This window comes from Stomoxys calcitrans, chromosome 2, assembly GCF_963082655.1.
Source record: "Stomoxys calcitrans chromosome 2, idStoCalc2.1, whole genome shotgun sequence".
NCBI lineage: Eukaryota > Metazoa > Arthropoda > Insecta > Diptera > Muscidae > Stomoxys > Stomoxys calcitrans.
In genome coordinates this window covers 82,999,415-83,023,313 of record NC_081553.1, presented here as the reverse complement: position 1 = coordinate 83,023,313, position 23,899 = coordinate 82,999,415, and the positions used below count along the sequence as shown (strand labels likewise).

The window sequence follows — 23,899 nt, the reverse complement described above, 5'->3', positions numbered from 1 at the left end:
AAAATCTTTAAAATTTTAAGTTCAAGAAAGTTTCTTAACAATTAAAAAAAAATTCTTCCGTATATAGTTTTCAAACATATCGGATGCAACATTAACAAGTAAAGGCGTGACAAGTTTGGCCGAGACGAATCTTATATACCCTCCACCATGAATCGTATTTGTCAAGTTCTTTGAATTATTTTGTCAAACATATATGAGCTATATCAAGTTATTGACCGATATGGGCCGTTCTTGTCATGCCGCACAAGTCATTGAAAAATATCGCCTCGAAAATTTCAGGCAAATTGAATAATAATTGCGCCCTCAAGAGGCTCAGAAAGTCAAATTGGGAGATCGGTTTATATGACAGCTACATCAGGATATAGACTGATGTGGACCATTCTTAACGCCGTTGTTGAAAGTCATAGCAAAACGATATGTGGAAATTCAGATAAATCGCATACAAATTGCGCCCTCTATATGGCCGCTATTGCGCCCTCTAGAAGCTCAAGAAGAATAATCGGGAGATCGGTTTATATGGCGGCTATATCAGGTTATAGACAGATTTAGATCATACCTAACACAGTTATTGGAAGTCATAACAAAACACCTCAAGCAAAATTTCAGTCGAATAGGATAAGAATTGTGCCCTCTAGAAGCTCAGGAAGTCTAATCGGGAGATCGGTTTATATGGCGGCTATATCAGGTTATAGATAGATTAAGATCATGCATGGCACATTTGTTGGAAGTCATACCAAAACGACATATGGAAAATTTCACCCACATCAGATAAGAATTGCGCCCTCTAGAAGCTTAAGAATTCTAATCGGGAGATCGGTTTATATGGCAGCTATGTCAGTATATGGGCTGCTTTAGACCATACTTGACAGCGTTGTAGGAAGTCATACCAAAACGATATGTGCAAAATTTCAGACAAATCGGATAAGAAGAGTGCCCTGTTGAAGCTCAAGTCAAGACCCAAGATTGGGTTATATGACAGCTACATCAAAACATGGACCGATTTGGCCCATTAAAAATCCGAACCGACTTACACTAATAAGAAGTATTTGTGTAAAATTTCAAGTGTGCTTTCGACAGACAAACGGACGGACATGGCTAGATCGACTAATAATGTCATGACGATTAAGAACATATGTACTTTATTTCGAGGTGTTGCAAACAAAATTACGAAATTAGTTTACCCCATTCTTACGGTGGAGGGTATAGAAATGCTCACCGGTTATTGCTGTGCCAACTTTACTCCACATTGGGGTGCAAGATTTGAAATATACTCCTTAAGATTTTTCATTGGAGTCCTGTTTTTCTTGATCGTCTTTATGTTCATTTGGGTTTATGTGAGTTGTGGGTGGAAATCGGGCACAAATACCGAATTTAGATGCCAAATTCGTACTCAACTCACCTAGACCTTTTTCTTCAATCATAACGTCCCGGTGGGACTAAATAACAGACTTGTGCCCCGAAATAATGTTGTTGTAGCTGTTTTTTGTATTCTATCTGTCGTTTGCTTCTGTTGAGTGTCCAGATCCAGGAACTCTGCGACTAAGAGGGGGTGCGTCCAGAGGCATCTGGGTCTGAGTAGAGTGGGTCTGGCTGGACAGTTAAACAGGTGACGTGTATCGTGCGGTCCCTGGTCACAATCGGGATATACATTCTGCGCGTCGGCATTAATCCTTGTTCTGTAGGAGTTGAGGCGGATGCATCTGCCGGATCGTAATTGAGCCAGAACTATTCTGGTTTGCCTTGGAGGCGGTACTTCTTCAAGGACTACATTCACCCAAAAGACATTTATCGTATCTGCTACCGTGACTGCATGAATCTTGTCTAGATATGCCACTTTATCAAGAGGTTCTCTCTTGTAGCGCTGAACCTCACGCTCTAGATCATGTCGATCTACCTTAAGGCTTCTGAGCGGTGGATACCTATCCTCAAGATGATGGATTGTCCCTGCGATAACAGTCCAAAAGGTATTGCTAAGACACAATCTTATAATGTCTTCGCATGGGTAGGACCTTTGTCTCCTGATGGAGGCGATCCTAATGAGAGTTGACGAGACCACACTGGTGCTGCATAACCTACCACAGACCGGGCAATTGCTTTGTAAGTGGTCAACAAGGTTTCTTTGTCAGCACCAAGGGCCGCCGGCAAGTGACTTGGGGACATTGTTTCTAAATTTGACCTTATCGCAAATTGCTGTATGGTATGGGGAGAATGTGTAAGAGCTGTCAAATGTGAGGCCAAGTATTTTGAGATACCTGATGGTTGGACTCATTTCTCCATCGACCATCACTTTCAACTCAGTATTCACCTCACGCGTGTTTGTGGTAAAAAAGTGCCTGAAGATTTATTGGAAAATATCTTCAGATCTCTTGCAGCGAAATAGGAGGCAAGTTCGTTGAGGTAGATCATCAACTTATCGCAGATGTCCCCAATGGGTGGTGGACCATATGCCATGATCGTACAATCGTCTCCATATGATACGATCTCTATGCCGTGGTGGGTGGAGTAGAGGATAGGTAGATGTTAAGCAGTGCAGTGCGGAGATATCGCCCCGCCTTGGGGAACTCCCAGTTTCGCTCAACGGTGCTTCGACTTCTTATCCCTAAATTCCTCAAATGACTGGCGATCACACATATAATAATTTAAGGTATTGGGCCCATAAAGGGCGCACTTATTGCCAGATTGCGCTAAAATTTGGGGCAGTGAGTTTTGTTAGGCCTTTCTACATCTTTTTTTTTTTTAATATTGCTCAGATCGGTCTGTATTTGGATATAGCCTGCCATATAGTCCGATTTCTCGGTTTAAGGTTTTGGGCCCATAAAAGGCGCATTTATTGTCCGATTTCGCCGAAACTTAGGATAGTGAGTTATGTTAGGCTCTTTTACATCTTTTTTCAAGTTGGCCGAGATCGGTCAAGATTTGGATATAGCTGCCTTATAGACGCAATCTCTCGATTTAAGGTCTTAGGCCCTTAAAAGCCACATTTAATATCCGATTTAGTTGAAATTTGGGACAATGAGTTGTGTTAGGCCCTTCGACATTTTTTCCATACCACCCATTGGGGACAGATTTGGATATAGCTGTCATATAGACCTCTAGATTTAGATCTTGACCACATAAAAGACGTATTTATTGTGCGATTTCGCTGAAATTTTACACAGTCACTTATGTTAGGCTTTGCGATATTCGTATCCTATATGGGTGAAATCGGTCGATATTCGGATATAGCTGCAAAAAAGACCAATGTTAAACAGTGATTTTTATTTATCAGAACATTCAATCAATACCCATTCCGAATTCGGTCCAAATCGGTCCATATATCGATATATCTGCTACGAGTGCATAAAGAATGCAGTTTCCACCGGATTAAGGCAAAAGGTGGTTTACATACGTATATACCCGGTCCGGCCGATTTTAATGCCTTTTTACTTGTTTTTGTTTTTTATTTTTATAGGATGGGGGAATACTGAATTTTTTCATTGCAAAGGGAAAAGGAAAGCCAGAGACCGCAACACACACCAACCACTTTGGGCCCCGTTTCGTCTTTGGTTAGAAGACTTTTCAACCGTATTATTGGGTTGCCCAAAAAGTAATTGCGGATTTTTCATATAGTCGGCGTTGACAAAATTTTTCACAGCTTGTGACTCTGTAATTGCATTCTTTCTTCTATCAGTTATCAGCTGTTACTTTTAGCTTGCTTTAGAAAAAAAGTGTAAAAAAAGTATATTTGATTAAAGTTTATTCCAAGTTTTATTACAAATGCATTTACTTTCTTTTAAAAAATCCGCAATTACTTTTTGGGCAACCCAATAGTTGTAATGACTCCAAATGCCATACGTTGGTATGTTGCATTTGTATCGTATTAATTGCGAAAACGCCTCTATGATACAAATGCCACATCAACTACGCTCGACAACCCTGTCTATCAGCTGTACTTTCCCCAATGCATGTTTATGTTCTTATTCTTGATCGCCATGACATTGTAAGTCGATGTAGCTAACTTTCGAAGGAATAAAGCTACCCCCTTGAAATTTTGCTCAAATACTTTCTATTAGTGTAAGTCGGTTGGGATTGTAAATGGCCATATTTGGATAAAGCTCCCAATTCCCAACAATCGTGCGAAGTGTGGTCCGAATCGGTCTACAACCTGATGAAGCTTCCATATAACCGATCTACCGGTTTGACTTCTTGAGCCCATGGCAATTTTTGTCTGATTGAGCTGACATTTTGCATGAGTGTTTCGTTACGACTTCCACTGAATTGATTTGGTAGAAATTATAAGCAGGATCCATGGTGGTGGGTGCGCAAGATTCGGCCCGGCCGAACTTAGCACGTGTTTACTTGTTTTATTGCCGTGGTTGATGGATGAGTTATGTTTGGAGGTGGGACAGTCTTCCAAACATTTCGCCTTGAATTCTTGCCCTACTCCCAATACCTTTCATTTGAGACCCATATTGGCATTATCGGTAAATATGTCCGGTTTGAGGGTATTTTGGGGGTGGTGGACATTTGGCACAGAAAAAGGACATCAGATTGGTGCTCTTCTTCTAAATACCTTTCATTGCAGACACATATTGTCATAAGTGCCCCCAAAGTCGTTTTTGGAGGGTGTTTTGGGAGGTGGACGAACTGCTAGGCTCTTGATCTTGATACATTTCATTTGAGCACCATATTGTCATGGTCTATATATATTCAAGTTGTATACAAGATTTCCAAATTTGAGCATAACATTCTTCCAAATTTGAACATATTAAGCCAAAATTTGCATGAAAACTAATTTCCAAAAAGTTTAAAGGCGACAGTTTTTTGTCGCTGATGTTTCAATTTAAGGAAAGCATCATTATTTTAATATATTCAAAGAAAAAAGGTAAAACTTGGCTAGCATTCCCAAAGCTTCTTGTGAATGAAATTTCCACCCAGGTAATTTCAACAGTTTTATGCATTCAAATTTACTATTTTTTAGTATCAATTCCTTTGAATATATGCAACTTCCTTTTACTATTTAAAATAGGTAGTACTCGTATGCATATGTGTCACATGTAACTTCTAAGCGCAGTAGTTGTTAAAAAGGAAATTGCTTACTCATGCATTTTCATTCACTTGTCCGCCCGGCACACAAGCATTGTGTGCTTTTCCGTCTGTTGTTTTCATTTAGTTGGCGTTTTTTTCTTGTTCTTTATTATTTATACTGCTCTAACATTACGCTTGAGTAATTATTATGGCTTCACATGGATGTGAGCATTTACATATACATTTGCATTTTTTCCATATAAATGCAAAAAGCACACATACACTAAGATACACTTCAACACGGTGTGTTTAAGTTTGCATTCAAGTTCATGGTTCATGAATGGCAGGTAAACTTCATAATTGCTATACCATGAAACTTCTACAACTACACTAGAAGACATACTCAGAGAGGTGTGGGTATATTGGGTGGGAACGTTTAACTACGACATGTCTTGCTAATGAGGTGAAGACACACTTGTTTGCAAACAAATGAGATGGAGCAACGTCAACTTCGTTATATGTATATATGAACGTGCTGAACGAATGCACAATAATAATTGGGTTAAAAATAAATGAAAAGTATTGTATTGGGTTGCCCAAAAAGTTATTGCGGATTTTTTAAAAGAAAGTAAATTCATTTTTAATAAAACTTAGAATGAACTTTAATCAAATATACTTTTTTTACACTTTTTTTCTAAAGCAAGCTAAAAGTAACAGCTGATAACTGACATAAGAAAGAATACAATTACAGAGTCACAAGCTGTGAAAAAATTTGTCAACGCCGACTATATGAAAAATCCGCAATTACTTTTTGGGCAACCCAATATGTTGTAGGAGTGAAGTTTGAAGGGAACAATTTATATACCATAATGCAAATTTGCCCACAAATATTCCATTAAGTAATAAGAGTAAACTTCTCACATATCAATAAGTGTTGTCGGATTCAAGTTTAAGCTCCAATATTGAGGACCTCACTTTTATAGCCGAGTCCGAATGGCAACAGAGGGTTGGAATCAACAAAAAACCAGTAAGGAAGGGCAAAAGTCGGGCGGGCAAAAGACTGTATAATACCCTACACCTACCCTATAAGTACAAGAGGGGCCTGTATCCAATTCTGAACCGATTCCGAGCAAACTTTTCAAATAATGTGGTAGTCGTCGAGGAAAGCGTTGTGCAAAATTTTGGCAAATTTGGTCAATAAATGCGGTTGCAGTGGCCCTTAAAGTGAAAATCTTGAGATATACATAAGTGACAGCTATATCTAAATGTGGGCCAATTTCTATGAAATTGACCAGTAATTTTGAGAGTCATATGAAAATCCTTCTTGCAAAATTTCGACAGAATCGGATAACATATGATTACTTTTTTGCAATATTTCTCAAAATCAGACGAATATATATATTAGAGCTATATCTAAATCTGAACCGATTTCGAGCAAACTCTTCAGATACTGTAGCAGTCGTCAAGGAAAGCGTTTTGCAAAATTTTGGCAACATGGATCATTAAATGCGCTTGCTGTGACTCTAGAAGTTAAAATCGGGCGATATATATATATATATATACATATATATGAGAGCTATATCTAAATCTGAACCGATTTCCCTGAAATTCACCATATATATTGAGAGTCACCAGAAAATCCCTCCTGCCAAACTTCGAGAGAATCGGTTAACAATAGACCATTTTATTGCAATATTACTGGAAATCGGACGAACATATATATGGGAGCTATATCTAAATCTGAACCGATTTTGACCAAACTCTATGTATATTGTGGTAGTCATCGAGGAAAGCATTGTATAATATTTTGGCAAGATTGGTCAATAAATGTGCTTGCAGTGGCTCTAGGAGTAAAAATCGGGCGATATATATATGAGAGCTAAATCTAAATCAGAACCGATTTCCATCAGTCCACCAGTAATGTCGAGAGTCGTAAAAAAATCCTTCCTATCAAATTTTGAGAGAATCGTTTAACAAATGACCATTTTATTGCATTATTACTGCAAATCGGACGAACATATATATGGGAGCTATATCCAAATCTGAATCAATTTTTTCCAATTTCAAGAGGCTTCGTCTCTAGGCCGAAGAACATGCTTGTACCAAATTTTAACCCGATTGGATGAAAACTGCGACCAGTACTTTGTACACAAATTAACATGGACAGACGGACAGACAGACAGACGGACGGGCAGACAGACGGACATAGCTAAATCGAATCAGAAAGTGATTCTGACTCTATCGGTATACTTATCAATCGGTCTATCCCTCTTCCTTTTGGGTGTTACAAACAAATTCATTAAGTTATAATACCCTGTACCACAGTAGTAGTGTAGGGTATAAATATTCCCTCTGAGAACGGATTGATATAACTCTTTAAAATATAAATCGGTTAGAAATGAGATGTTATTGGAATTATGTGCAAAACTTCAAGGTCCTAGGTTATCCGGGCGCCTTGTGGAAGGGCCCTAAAATTGGTCACCTCGGCATCTCGAAAGTGTTCAGGTTTCCAAATCGTCATTTGTGGTCCAGTTTTCAAAATTCTAGAATTTTGCAATAAAAAGTGTCATTAAAAAACCATAAGTAAATGCTGCCTGAATTTTATCACAAAAATACCCATTTAGAACAAAGATGATTTCGAGATCGGCATTTTTTAGTAAATTTGCTGTGGAGGATACAAATATTGCTTGGAGCAAACAAATTGTTTGCAAGTTTTTAGGGCAAGTGTTGCGGAGGCAGACCGCCAGAACCCCAGTTCTAGCCTGTCGAGACCATCAGAAAAAATTTTTCAGCTATGGTTTTCACCCTCGTAATGCTTATCATTGAGCTTAAACTTGAATCGGACTGCACTGAATGCTATGTGATAAGTTCGACCCTGTTCCTTAGCGGAATGTTCATGGGCAAAATTTGCAATTTTTTATTGAACCATAAGCTCAAATCGGTGATCTGGTCTTTGGGTTTTGAGTAGTCTGGGACTTTTTCCAAATTTTTAATGAAAATTTGCCTACCTTGCCTTAATTTTGCACCCGTTTAAGTTTTATCTTGCTCAAACTTTACTCTATGTTTCAAAAATGTTTCAATGTCTTCAAAAAAGAAAGAGAGAGGTGTTTAAACAACTAGTATCAAATAAGACCAATCATGCATCAAAATGAAAATCGAATCATAAAAACCTACGTAATCACAAAATACGAAGCTAGTATCGGCCAAAATTTCAACAAATAAAAATTAAAATTCGTATATCCCCGAAACTAATAGAGATAGAGTATATCTCAAGGAAACTTTTGAGCACTATTCAGCAAAAAAAAAATTTGAAAATCGAACCAGAAATGAAGATTTGGCAGCCCGAACAATCTTCAAAATAACGAGGCAACCAACTTTAGAGGCCTGCCAAGAGGTGCGTGAACCACCATGGACCAGCTTTGACCACATCAAATTTCAAATATTTATCTTTATCCGTTTTTTACTATTTTTTTCGATTTTCTCCCACTGTGCGTCGCACATATACGGGTTTCTGAGTTTCAAAATTTTTTTTACTGGATAGTGCTCGCTCCCTGCAAAAAAGTCCGCTTGAGGTCTACAATGTCTCCACTGGTTTTGGAGATATTCGACATTACTTTTTTGTGCAATTTTGATTTTAAAATTTTTTTTTTGATTCATAGTGCTGGAAAATCCCTACAAAAAAACTCAGCCCTTGATTCGAACCTGGGCACACGGAGCAACAGCGAGAGCCGTTGCTGTTGTCTAGCGTTTGAAGCCAACAATACCACTTCCAACAGATTTACAGAATCATGTGCACCATGGAAGAGTGTAATTGTCGCAGACAAAAAATCTGTCATTACACCAAAACACATGCATTGGGAAAAGTACAGCTAATATACGGGGTTGTCGAGCGTGGTAAATGTGGTATTTGTATTCGCAACAAATACGATTCAAATACAATATACCAACGTATGGCCCTTGAAGCCACAACACCTAATATAGTTGAAAAGTCTTCTAACCAAAGACGTAACACGTCCCATAATGGTTGGTGTGTGTTGGGATCTCTGGCTTTCCTTTTTCATTTGCAAAGAAAATCTCCGATCATTGAGCTCGTCTGGGAAGAGAAACAAACCAAAAATTGGCAGCCCGAACATTTTTTCGAAATACCGACGTGACACACTTTATGGGCCTGCCAGAAGGTGCCCGGACAACTTCTTGAAATTTTGCATACAATCTCGCTAACACCTCAGCTCTAACCATCTCAGATTTCAAATAGTTGTCTCTATCCGTTCTCATGCGGCATATTTTTTACTATTTTTTTTTTAGATTTTCTTCCACTGTGCGACGTCTTATCTTCGCCACATGTGGAGACTGAGGTGCTCTCAAAATACTTCGGCTACACCAAGCTCACTGAAGGCAGTCCTCAGGACTAAACTGCGAAATCGTATGCTCTTTCTTTCCCCCTTACTCCGCTAGGGCCCGGCATCGAAACAATGCGGATCGAACCATTCTCAGAGAAGGCGTATTCTTCTCTTTAGTCCTCCATCTCCTGATTTCTATAACGCTTATGGCCATTTTAATGTACGTAATGAGGATCACAAAAGACAATCTCGAGTTAACATCATGCCACCTCACGCACTCTATGATCACCAGAGTATTCGCCCGCAATATCCTATTTTGGTGAGACTCTCGGAAACATATCTTAGTCCCTGGGGACTCAATATAGTTTCCCAGGCCCACTCTGTCCTCCAGTTATCATTTATCCGTATAGCATGAACTTCCAGATTGTACTACCTGAGTGTCGTCAATTGCAGACAGTGCTGCTGGCAGCGCTCTATTGGGCCTAAAATATTACTTGAGCTGTGCGTAATACACATCCCAAAAAACTATCGATCTTCTATGTCGTGCTCTGTTAAAAAATCTGCGGACCTCTTCCCAATGTTGAGAATCGCCCCTTTCATCCAGAGTTTTTTCTCTCGGACCTCTTCCCAATGTTGAGAATCTCCCCTGTCATCCAGAGTTTTTTCTCTCGACGAGGACAACTATTTCCAAAAAAACTCCACTATAGTCATAAACCTGTTGAGATTGCCTCCAGTGTTTTCTATGTCCAGCTGGTTTTCAGCTTATTTCAGAAGTTTATTCGATTAGTCGTTTTCCTAGCTATTCTAAAACGATTGTCTTGATGGTTCTAGGAGGAATGATCCATGAAGGATCAGATTTTCCTATTAACAAGTGTTAGGGTATTACGCATATTAAGAGTTATTTGGTCGTTAGTAGTCAACAATTTAACCAGGGCTTGACTTAGCTTTCCCATAAATTCCCCAATAATCGGCGCACACCCAATGACAATCATTTCAGTCACAATGTGTAGCAGTTAAGCTGTGTAGAAAATGTCAAAACGATGGAAAGGTAAATTAAACGAAACGACTAACGCACATGCGGAATAACATTGCTAAATCCAATGATAATGTGATTCAGAATCAATCCATATTAAAGACGACCGTCCGCCCCTAATTCCCACATTTGAGGATATACCAACGAGTGCCAATAATCTACTACCCCATTTAGTACATTTATGACGAGGGGGGTGTGTTTTCCAATAAATCATTAAAAAAGCTCAGTAACATTGGGTAGTCAGGCTAGATTGTATTTCTTTTGCCAAGAAGATAATTGATAAATATTGGCTTTGTGTTTGGCACAAAAATAATACTAATCATAAATACAAAAGCAAAGAAATTGTTTTTCAATACACTGTGAGAATATTAGTTCAACTTTATCATCTTAAAAGACCAAAGATTAATTGTAGTGGATGGAGAGAAGGATGAAAATAAAGGGTTTTATTTTACTCTAAAATTGGTCTAATTGCTGAAAACTAATTTTCAATAATCTTGTTTCGATTAGCAGTCGTTGCTTGTTTGTGAGTTTCTCATTATCATGAAATGGCAGAGTGTAATGAATACTTTTCATTTTTACAAATGATATTTGCATATAGTTATCAACCATTAACAGGATCTTTTCGAATCTATCCATATGGAACCCCAAGTATTAATGAAGGAGGCCACCGTAGCGCAGAGGTTAGTAGTCCGCCTACCACGCTGAACGACTGGGTTCGAATCCTAGCGAGACCATCAGAAAAAATTTGCAGCGTTGGTTATCCCCCCTTAATGCTGGCGACATTTGTGTGATACTTTGCCATGTAAAAACGTCTCCCCAAAGAGGTGTCACTCTGCGACACGCCGTTCGGATATGGCTATAAGAAGGAGGTCCCTTATCATTGAGCTTAAAATTGAATCGGACAGCACTCATTGATTTTTGAGAAGTTTGCCCCAGTTCCTTAATGGAATGTTCATGGGCAAAATTGCATTTGCAAGTATTAAAGAAACCGAGATATTGCCGATTTTTGGCAAAATTTTATCATTTTTCCAAAATGATCCAGTGTGGTCAACTGGAAAATAGTGGACTTAAACCGTTTACAGAAAACATAATACGGACCACGCTCTTTCCGAATATATCTGATTTGGAGCGCTTAGTATTAAAGAAACCAAAATATTGCCGATTTAGCATTTTTCCTTATGATGCCCCATTATTTTGATAGATGGACCGCTGTGGCCAACTGGGAAACAGTGGATTAAAACCGTTTACAGGAAATATAATACCGACCAAGCTCTTTCCGAATCTATACAATTTGGAACCCCAAGTATTATAGAGAACAAGATATTGAGGACTTTTGCAAAATTTGATCATTTTTTCATATGATGCCCCATTTTTCGTAGTAAATCGCCCACTGTTGCCAATTGGGAAATTGTGGGCAAAGCCCTTTTACAGTAAATGTAATATAAACCACGCTCTTTCGGAAATTACCCAATTTGGATCCCTTTATATATTGAGGGTGGAGGGGGATTGCCCTCTGACACATCCTTTCATTTGAGTACAATATATTCTCGGTGGTCCTACATGACATTTTGGTGTTGTTTTTATTGGGAGGTGAGGGTTGGTCCTCCACACGCTATGACCCAAAAGACAATTCATTTAAGTCCTAAATTGTCGTGATCTACATGTCCTGCTGAATGGCAGGACGTGACCCAGATACTTAAATCCTTATATCAACATAAGATTCGAACTCAACCGACATAGACCTTTTTTTTAATTCACATATTTTCCCGCTCGAAATACACGACCTATTGAAGAGTATTTAGTGGGTGGGCCGGTCCCAGACTCTGTCGCAAATGTGTATACCAGATTCGTAGTCAAACCTCAAATACCTTTCATTTGATTCCCATTTTGTGACGTTGGACATTCATGCCTGTTTTGGGTTTTCTTTTTTGGGGGTTGAGGAGGCCCCGCATATACCTTGGACCAAATACTAATAACAGATGTGAACTCAGCATACAAAAATCTTTCATTTGATACCCATATTATCCAGATCGGTATATATGTCCTGTTGAGGGGAATAAATTTGTATGTCAGCTTTTTACTTTACTTTTAAATAACTTTCATTTTATATTTATATTGTCCCAATCGGTAAATATGTCCGGTTGAGGGGTTTTGGGTGGTGGATAGTCCCCTCAAATACCAAGGAATAAATTTTTGTTTTAGATTTGCAATCTACTTTTAAATACCTTTCTACTTTTAAATACCTTGATACCCATATTGTCCAAAGTGGTAAAAGTGTCTTGTTGGGTGGTGATTTTGAGGGTGAGGGGTGGTGGAGGGGGTGGAACCCCCGACACTTATGGTCAAATTTTGATACACAGTTCGTACTCCACTTTTCAATATCTTTCATTTGATACCCATATTGTTTCAATCGGTAAACATGTCCGTTCGGGTCGGTTTTGCGATGGGGCGTCCCCCCAGGTTATTTGACCCTGAAATTGATTTGCAATCTACTTTTAAATACCTTTAATTTGATACCCATATTGCCCAAAGGCAAAGGGTGGTGTTTTTGGGGGTGGGGGACCCCCCGACACTTATGGTTACATTTTGGTGCCAAGTTCGTATTCTACTCTTAAATACCTTTCATTTGATACCCATATTGTCCCAATCGGTAAACATGTCCGTTCGGGTGGGTTTTGCGATGGGGCGTCCCCCAGGTTATTTGACCCTGAAATTTTATAACAATTCCGTGTTTATGGGGTAGCATAAGGAGGCATGCAAAATTTCGCTTAAATCGGTGCACCCACCTCCGAGATCTGGCGTTTTTGAAAATGGCGGTATGGGGAGGGTCCGCCCCCTCTTCGGATATCAAAATATGTAGTACCATATTTTCACCGGGGGCTCAAACGCTACCAGCTGTGAAAATTTCATGAAAATCGGTTCAGCCGTTTTTGAGTCTATCCGGAACAGACAAACAAACTAACAAACAAAGAGCAATAATTTAATTTTTATATAATGGACTAGCTGAGCCCGGCCCGCTTTTCTGCGCCCGATAATGCTATGATGGAGAAAAGTACTCTTAATTTGGAAATTTCAGTTGAAAATGTATTCCAATTTTCCTGTGGATTTTTCTACTCTCAAATACCCCTTATTTAAACCTCAATAAGTAAAAGTCCTGTTTAAGGGTGTGGTGTATCTCCAGACACTTGGTATCGAAAGTGGAAGTCAATTTCCTACTCTACTCCCAAAGACCTTTCATTTAAGACCCATACTGTCATGTCGGTAAATATGTCGAATTTGAAGGGTTTTTAGGGGTGGATATCAGATTCGCTTTCTACTCTCAAATACCTTTAATTTGATACATATATTGTAGTGATTGGTCCATAAATCCGTTTGGCGGGTTTTGGGGGGTGGGCAGTCCTCCTAGGCAACCCACCACAGATTCTGATAAAAAATTTTTGATTTTAGGTTTATCAAATTGTGCCAACAAAATTTCGCTTAAATCGCTGTACCCATCTAGGAGATCAGGTGTTTTGACAATGATTGTTAAGGCCCGTCTTAGAGTGGGAAAGTTAAAGAATGATACCGCAAACAACCACAACGAAGTCATAACAAAGGTAAATGCTGTTCATGTTGGCTTCTCCAAATAAGAGCCATTTACAGGCTGTTTTCAAGTGAATAAACTAAATCTATTTGAAAACATCCAGTAGATGGCGCTAATTTAAATTTTAGTGCTACTACTCGCTTGGAGTGGCTTAACGCCTACAACATTGATCATCATGTGGTAGTTGTCTATAAATGACTTTATGACTACATATTAAATAGTCATCATTTGGCCTTTTTTTAAATCAAATCATATTGCCATATTAATCGATTTCCTGAGGTAAAGAACTACATTGCTAGATTATAAATTTGGTGCGCTGGCGATAGTTTTTTCTATTCAACCATGTAATACTTTTAAACCAAAAAGTGTTACCCAGCAGCACCCCGTTTGGTCTTGACTATCGATGAGCTAATGGTTGCAATCTTAACGTTAAGGTTTGCAACTCCTCCTATCACACTGAACGTCATAATTTTTGGGGCATGGCGGCCTAGATATATTTGTGTACCCACACATAAATTAAAGCACACAGTGTCCTGTAAGGGCACTATTATTGATCGAATGTTTTGGGATGAGGTGGTCCGCTTTATATATGAGCAGAATAAAGATATCAGATTCGTAGTCCACAAGCTTATAACTTTAATTGAATCCCATATTGTCATGATTGGTGTAAACAGCGGTTTGGTGGAGGGTGTCTATATGAGGATTGTGGGCCACACTCCATCTGCCACTTGAGTACATATTTGAATGACGCACTCTATCTATCATTTGATTCCCCATTGTTATAATTGGTCAATTAATCTATTGGAGGAGATTTGTGGAGGTAAAGCGCCACCTAGCTTTTTAGACCCAACGCTTAATGTCATATTCGTATTCAACCCCCAAATACCTTTCATTTGAGTTTTATTTAGCTATAATCAACTCCCATTTAAGGGGCCTTTTAGGGTGGGTCGACCCTCAAATACTTTGACATAATTTTTTATGTCATACTCGTAATCTTCTCCCGAATACCTTTCATTTGAGTCCTATATTGAGATATACGTCCAATATGTTTGTTTGGGAACTTTTGGGGTTGGAGTGGCCCCGGGTTTTTAATACCATATTCGTATTCTACTCTCCAATACCTTTCATTTCATACCCATATTGTTCCGATGGGTCAACCTTGATTTTGGGTGGAGTTTTTGGGATAATGAGGGAGGGTCCGCTCCCTTCCAATATCAACAAATTATATAGCATATTCCTTATTTCTGACCAAGAAGTCAATTCAGGAATTCGGTTTATATGGAAGTTATATCCAAAACTGTATCCGATATGGCCCATTTACAATCCTCATGACCTGGATCAATAAGAAGTCACAGTGCAAAATTTCAAGCAGATAGCTTTATTCGTTCGACCGGTATCGTGATTTCAACAGACGGAGGAACGAACGGACAGACATGGCTAAATAGACTTAAAATGTCAAACGATCCAGAATATATATACATTATGAGTAGAGAAGATCGAGGCGCTATGAACGGTATTCTACGTTCGGCTAGTGGAACAAATATTCTGTCATAGCCAATTAAAGTAAAGTATGAGTAGAGAGCGGATATATATACTTTTTGTTTATGGGCCGATTTTGACCAAAATTTGTTTATGCGAGTCTTTCTTCTTTCTTTAATTGGCTATGAAAAAATCTCTGACACCAAGTTTCGAGGTGTCTCCCACAACTTGATCTTTCCATCGGGCTTTTGGCCTTCAAAAGACTTCTTTGCTGGAGCTTCTTCATCCATTCTGACAACATGGCCTAGCCAACGCAGCCGTTGTATTTTGATACGTGTAACTATGCTATCGTCGTCATACAGCTGTTGGTTCATACTTCGCCTATATTCTCCGTTAACGCAAACTGGTCCAAACTGGTTGCGTAAATATAAAGACGTACTGTGCGGAGTTCCAAAAAGTAATATTTTTTCGTTTGTTTCCATCGAAAAACAACAACAATTTCCCTGAAAAAAAAAAAAAAAAAATCTTTCTTTTAAAACTGTTTTCTAAGCAAAAACAATTGCATTAACAGCAGTCAACGAAATCAAGTGTGTGCATCAATTGTGTGCACGATTGATGCACTTTACCTATGCACATTCGTCTCGACAACAGCAGCGTTAAAAATGAACGATGTAACAACAGAAGCCCCGAATCTCACTGAGAGTAGTGAAGGTGAATCTGATTGGCAGAAAGTGCCGAGCAAGAAGAGAAGAAATTCTGCTTCACCAAATATATTTCAACAGAAGCGGCCTCACCACGATGAAGAACCTGGAGTATCAAATCGGTACAGCAGCCTCGCTGTCGACGGCGACAGAGAAAATGAAGCCAATGATGCTAGCAACGACAGCGGTGTAAATGCTACCAGCACTGGAGACGTTCAGCCTAAGCCTCCACCAATATTCATTCCCCATGTTGATAACATAGATAAAATGATTTCTCAGATAAGTAAATGTATTGAATCTACTGAATTTAACTACAAATCTTTAAAAGATGGTCAGGTCAAACTTAATATTAAGAATGTAGAAAGTTATCGCAAGGTAGTCACGCTCCTTCAATCTGAGGGAAAAAGTTATCATACTTTTCAGCTAAAACCTGAGCGTGCGTATAGAGTCGTTATTAAAGGACTGCATCACTCCACAGATGTGTCTGATATCAAGGCCAATTTACTGTCACGCGGACACCAAGTACGAAGTGTGAGAAATATTGTCAGCCGCATATCAAAAATACCCCTACCAATGTTTTATGTTGATGTTGACCCAGGGCCAAATAATAAAGACATTTATAACATCCGGTCAATTGAAAACGCCATAGTTACTATTGAATCTCCAAGAAAATATGATGATATTGTGCAATGCTTCCGATGTCAGGAATTTGGGCACACAAGAACTTATTGCCGAAAACCCTACAGATGTGTCAAATGTGGCCTTGACCATTCATCAGCAGAATGCAATAAGATACCTACAGCGCCCCCAAAATGCGTCCATTGTAATGAAAACCATACTTCCAGCTATAAAGGTTGTAAATATTATCAAAATCTTCTAAATAGGAGAACTTCAAAAACGCCAAGAGCTAACATTGAACCTATAAACGTTACCAATAACCTTTATGCTCAAAATTATACGAGTACAAATCAACACAATCCAATGTCTTATTCTCAGGCTGTAAGAGGAGATGAAAATAACTTGCTTCAGAAAATTGAAGTAATGATGCAAAAGCAAATAGAGTTGACGAATACCTTAATAAATATGATGTCAATGTTGATGTCAAGATTATGCAATTAGATATTATAATTGCAGAATGGAATGCTAACGGCATGTCCAATCATTTGAATGAGATAGAAACATTTTTAAATTTGAATAACATCGACATATTCTTGGTCTCTGAAACGCATTTGACATCAAGGTCTTTTCTACGCATAAAAGGTTATGATTTTATCATATCAAATCACCCTGATGATAGAGCTCATGGCGGAGCTGCAATTCTTATCAAAACTAGTTTAAAATATGAAACACTTGATGCAATTTCTGAAAGTTTTCTTCAGGCTGCAGGAATAAAGCTTTTATTAGAAAATGGTAGCAGCATAGCTATATATTCTGTATACTTCCCTCCGAGGTTTAGTATCAGTTGCAGTATGTATGAACATTTTTTCGGTCAAATTGGAAGCAAGTTTATTGTTGGAGGTGATTTTAACGCCAAACACGTTTGGTGGGGTTCGAGACTTAATAACCCTAAGGGGAAACAGTTGTATGAATGTATCAACAAGAATAATTACCAGACAATTTCTACAGGAAAACCTACATATTGGCCGTCCGATCTGTACAAAATACCAGATCTTCTAGATTTTTTTGTTTATTGCGGTGTTTCTCCACAATACCTTGATATAAGTGTTTGCGACGATTTGAGTTCAGACCACACTCCTATTCTCCTTAACTACAGAGCAATTCCCTGTCAAAGACTATCAGAAAAGCCTCTATTTTCGTACAAGACAAATTTGGAGAGATATCAAAACTATATTAATTCGGAGCTTAACCTTAAGATATCACTTAAAACTGATACCGAAATTGATGATGCCTTAGAGAATTTTGTAAAACTTATCCACGAGGCCGCATATCAAGCTACTCCTCTGGAAGAAAACAATAAGAAATCTAGCGTGCAAATAACACTTGAAATAAAGAAACTAATAAAGGAAAAGAGAAGATTAAGAAAACTTTGGCAAACAACGAGGCGCTCATCGGATAAAACTAATTTCAATAGAGCAGCCCAATATCTTAAGAAACGCATTAAACAGATGAGAAATGATAGCGTTGGGAAATACCTCTATGAACTTAGTCCTGCCAAACATAATGGTCACAATTTGTATAAAGCGACTAAATATTTGAAACGGCCACAGAGAAGAATAATTCCTATAAAAAAGATGGACGGGACATGGTGCAGATCAGACAAAGATATAGCTGAGGCATATAAAAACTTTTTGGAGGATACCTTCACTCCTTTTAATTTTTGTTCTCCTGAAAACTATGATAAAATAAACAGTTTCATTGATGTGCCATGTCAAATGTCTCCTCCGATAAAACCATTTACTTTCTGTGAGGTCCAGCATGAAATAACAAAGTTAAATGCTAAAAAGTCGCCAGGCTATGACAATATTAATGGCAAAGCTTTGAAGTCATTACCAAAGAAGGGAGTCGTCTTCCTTACAACATTTTTTAATGCTCTAATTAGAGTATCACATTTCCCTTCCCAATGGAAACACGCCAAAATTATTATGGTCAGAAAACCGAACAAGCCTGACAATTTGTTAAGCTCTTATAGACCCATAAGTTTACTACCTATTTTATCGAAATTATTTGAAAAACTTTTTCAAAAGAGATTGATTCCAATTTTGGAGAAAACACGCATAATACCGGACCATCAATTTGGTTTCAGGCACAATCATGGCACGCCGGAACAGTGCCATAGGATCGTAAATGACATCAGGAATGCTTTAGAAAATAAAATGTTTTGCTCATCCATCTTTTTAGATGTAAAACAGGCTTTCGATAAAGTGTGGCATATCGGACTACTCTTCAAGCTCAAACAATTGTTACCTGCACCCCAGTATCTATTACTGAAAGATTATTTAAGCCAGAGAAGTTTTTATGTAGCTGTAAATAGCGAAGAATCGGAGGTAGGCAATATCAATTCTGGAGTACCACAGGGGAGCGTCGTTGGACCATTGCTGTATACGTTATACACGGCTGATATACCTGTTAACGATAATGTTACAGTAGCTACGTATGCAGATGACACAGCTATATTGGCTTCTAGCACAGATCCTGTTCAAGCGGCAACAATAGTACAAAAACAACTTAACTGCATTCAAGAATGGCTTAAAACGTGGAATATAAAAGTGAACGCCGATAAATCGACAAACGTTACATTCACGCTTAAAAAAGATGATTGCCCTCCTTTAACGTTAAATGGTGAATTGATTCCTAAATCGGATAGCGTAAAATATCTTGGTCTTAGATTAGATAAGCGACTCAACTGGAAGGAGCATATTAAATCGAAAAGAAAGGAGGTGGACATAAAAACTAAAAAGATGTACTGGTTGATTGGTCCTAAATCGCAGCTTAGTCTTGAGAACAAAGTTATTCTCTACAAAACCGTTTTAAAGTCAGTGTGGTCATATGGCATTGAGTTATGGGGAACCACTAGCAATTCCAATTTAGAAATTTTGCAAAGGTATCAGTCAAAAACTCTTAGATTGATAACTAACGCTCCCTGGTTCGTGAATAATGACTGTATTCACAACGATTTGGGCATAGGAAAAATTAAAAATGAAATAACAAGACTAAGTAACAACTACCTCAATAGATTAAGTAATCACAGTAATGCCTTGGCTATATGCTTACTAGATGATACTTATGAAGTCAGAAGATTGAAAAGAAATCATATTCTAGACCTCCCCTTTGTAACTATGTAAATAATTAAAAAAATACTAAGTATACTATGTAAATATTTAAAGAATTTATATTAAGTCAGAAATGTAAATATTTTATAGTGTATTGCTAAGGTTACTGAATTTTGGCAACTCTGTTAGTATTTTAAGTGTCACAAAATTTGCTTATTATTTTGTATTTATAAATAGATTGCAAATAAATGAAATGAAGAAAAAAAAAAAAAAAAAATATGCCTATTTCAAGGTGTTTTGAGGTCGGGGCAGCCCCCTAGGTACTTGGACCCAAATTTTGATATCAAATTTGTATTCTACTCCCGAATACCTTTCATTTGAGTCCCATTTTGCCCCGATCGGTCCACTATTATTTTTGGGCGGTACTTATGGGGTAAGGGGGAGGATCAAATATACTTGAGATGTAGGTGGCGTTGTGTCGTGAATTTTATATTATAACATTTTTTCATATGCATACTCATAAAAAACACCCTTAATATTTGGTGTCAAGTTTTGGCATAAACATTTTTGCAAATAAATCCCTTCTAGAAGTTTCTATTATTTTCATTTAGTTTTCTATTCATGAATTTTTCTTCTCAGTGTTGCCCATATTTCTTTTTATGTATTCATGTGTGTCTTTCTATATCATTTCATAGGTAGTTATGACGATTTACACATTTGACCACATCCAATCTCAAATGGACACCGCTTGTCCCAGCACCCTCGTTTCGACGCTTATATGCAGTCTGAATACATGATAACGATAATTGAATTGACTTTGATTTATACAGCTTAAGATATATTTAATTAAAAATCCATTTCTTCTTCGTCTTCTTTATTTTCAGTTCAACTCAACATTCGTTATAGAAATTAAGATTAGAGCAACATTAAACTTGAAGGTAAGTATCCATGAAATACCAGATAAGATTATTGAAGTAGGGTATGAGGGTGCGAAAAATGAAAAACCAAAAGTAAATATCGCTTCATTGTATATGGGGGGGTATGCGGAAAAAAGTGTCAAGTTATGAAAATTGCACACAAGTGCAATATGTAAACAAAAAGTTGTGGAAGGAGGAGCCAAATGAAGTGGTATAGATTAAATTCAAGTGGAGGCGACTTAATGAATGAAAATACATTTGTTTCAGCAAAAAAGTCCCCATACTTCCACTAATCAACAATTTTGAAGCAGTAAAATTTCGTATAGGGCCGAAAATCTAATTGAAACAAAATTTTGTGAGTAAACCAACTTTTGATTGATTAACTGCCATAAGCCAATTTTTTTCAAAAAAAATTCTAAAAAAATCGAATCGAATCGAAACATGTATCTTATATTTTTTCGTGAATATTTTTTGCAACAATAACATATTCTAAGAATATTGAAAGTTAGGCGAACTTATATGGAAGCTTTATCTAAATCTGAACCAATTTGTACACCTTGTAAAAGTCATAGAAGATATTGTGCAAAATTTTGAGAAGATTAATTGATAAATTGATTGATTAATTGATAAAATGGTATAGATAGGAAAATCGGACAATAAGTATAGATGTTGGAGGCAATCGTAGCGCAGAAGTTAGCATGTCCACCTAAGACGCTGAACACCCGGGTTAGAATCCTGGCGCGAACATCACAAAAAAAAATTCAGCGCTGGTTATCCCCTCCTAATGCTGGCGACTTTTGTGAGGAACTATGCCATCTGAAAAAATGGTATGGCTACTATTTACAAACTTCTCCCCAAAGAGGTATCACGCACGCCGTTCGGACTCGGCTATAAAAAGGACGCCCCTTACAACTTGATTTGGACAGAAATCAGAACAGAAAATTTGCATTTGCATTTTACATACATATGATACATATATCTAAATCTGAACCGATTTTGAGCAAAATCCGGAAAAATTGTGGTAGTCATAGAAGAAAGCGTTGTGAAATATGATGTGAAGATCGGTTGATAATGGCGTTTCAATTGTATATCGGGTATACATATACATGGGAAATCTATAGAAATCTGATTTGATTTCTATGAAATCCACCAGGAATGTCGAGCGTTATAAGAAAACCTTTTGAGCCAAATTTTGTGGGAGTCGGCTAAAAAATGACTAACATATGTACATATGGGAGACACATTCAAATTTGAACCAATTTCTTCCAGTTTCAATAGGTTTTGTCTCTAGGCGAAACAAATTGTGTGATATTTCTATTCGTTCTTACACAATTCTCTCCCACTAACCTAACTTAACCTATATAGATATATGCAAAAATTGCCCATAAATGCGTCATTTATGAGTTCAGGAACATACATGTAGAAATGGGCCTATAAAACAACTAAAAGAACTAAAAGCGTGCTAAGTTCGGCCGGGCTGAATTTTATATACCCTCCACCATGGATCGCATTTGTCGAGTTATTTTCCCGGCATGTCTTCTTAGGCAAAAAAAGGAAAAAAGAAAAGATTTGCTCTGCTATTAGAGCGATATCAACATATAGTCCGCATATGGGCGCTCCCAAATACCTTTCATTGGAACCGTATATTGCTATGGTCGGTAAATATGTCCGGTATGGGGGTGTTTCTGAGATTGAGGCGGATCCCCATATATCAGATTTGGTCTCAAATACCTTTGTATGAGTCCTAAATTATCATTATTGGTTTCCATTCCATAATTCCATATTCCATTTGGCTGGTGGCTTTGGAGGTAGGGCGGCCCCTTAGATAGCCCATTAAACTTTGGATGTTAGATCTCTTTCATTCTCTTGAATTTGGTGGTGGATTGGAGTAGCCAAACTCTTTGCCCCACAAGTGGATAACAGATTCATACTCCACTCCCTAAAACCATATTGGAGCTACATATTGCTATAGTCAGTATATATGCGTGGTTAAGGGGGTGTTAGGTGAGGCGTCCCAGAAACAGATGTTTCAGGCATATGCAGTTTGAGGGGTATGCAGGGTGGGGCGGCCATCCACGTACTTTGCCCCTTAAAAAAATATCAGCATCGTGCTCTACTTACTTTCACACTAATTAATTTTTATACCCACCACCGAAGGATGGGGGTATATTCATTTTGTCCTTCCGTTTGCAACACATCGAAATATCCATTTCCGACCCTATAAAGTATATATATTCTTGATCCGCGTAAAAATCTAAGACGATCTAGACATGTCCGTCCGTCTGTCTGTTGAAATCACGCTACAGTCTTTAAAAATAGAGATATTGAGCTGAAATTTTGCACAGATTCTTTTTTTTCCATAAGCAGGTTAAGTTCGAAGATGGGCTATATCGAACTATATCTTGATGTAGCCCCCATATAGACCGATTCGCCGATTTAGGGTCTTAGGCCAATAAAAGCCACATTTATTATCCGATTTTGCTGAAATTTGGGACAGCGAGTTGTGTTAGGCCCTTCAACATCCTTCGTCAATTTGGCCCAGATCGGTTCAGATTTGAATATAGCTGCCATATAGACCGATCCTCCGATTTAGGGTCTAAGGCCCATAAAAGCCACATTTATTAATCGATTTTGCTGAAATTTGGGACAGTGAGTTGTGTTAGGCCTTTAGACTTCCTCCGTTAATTTGGCCCAGATCGGTTCAGATTTGGATATAGCTGCCATATAGACGGATCCTCCGATTTGGGGTCTTAGGCCCACAAAAGCCACATTTATTATCCGATTTTGATGAAATTCGAAACAGTGAATTGTGTTATGCCCGTCTACATTGTCCGTCAATTTGGCTCAGAGCGGTCCAGATTTGGATATAGCTGCCATATAGACCGATCCTCCGATTTATGGTGTTAGGCCCATAAAACCCACATTTATTATCCGATTTTGCTAAAATTTGGGACAATGAGTTGTGTTAGCCCCTTCAACATCTTTCTTCAATTTGGTCCAGATCGGTTCAAATTTGGATATAGCTGCCATATAGACCGATTTCTTGATTTATGGTTTTGGGCCCATAAAATGCTCATTTATTGTCCGATGTCGCAGAATTTTGGGACA

General features: G+C 38.1%; 1 protein-coding gene across 3 annotated transcripts in view; it reads left to right on the top strand.

The window, feature by feature from the left end:
* Positions 1-23,899, top strand: part of LOC106084836 (5-hydroxytryptamine receptor 1) — a 537,578-nt gene that overhangs the window by 251,342 nt on the left and 262,337 nt on the right. For all 3 annotated transcript variants that reach the window (XM_059362084.1, XM_059362083.1, XM_013248767.2), the window contains exon 2: positions 20,759-20,812. The gene's annotated coding sequence lies outside the window, so the exon portion shown is untranslated. The remainder of the gene's footprint in view (positions 1-20,758; positions 20,813-23,899) is intronic.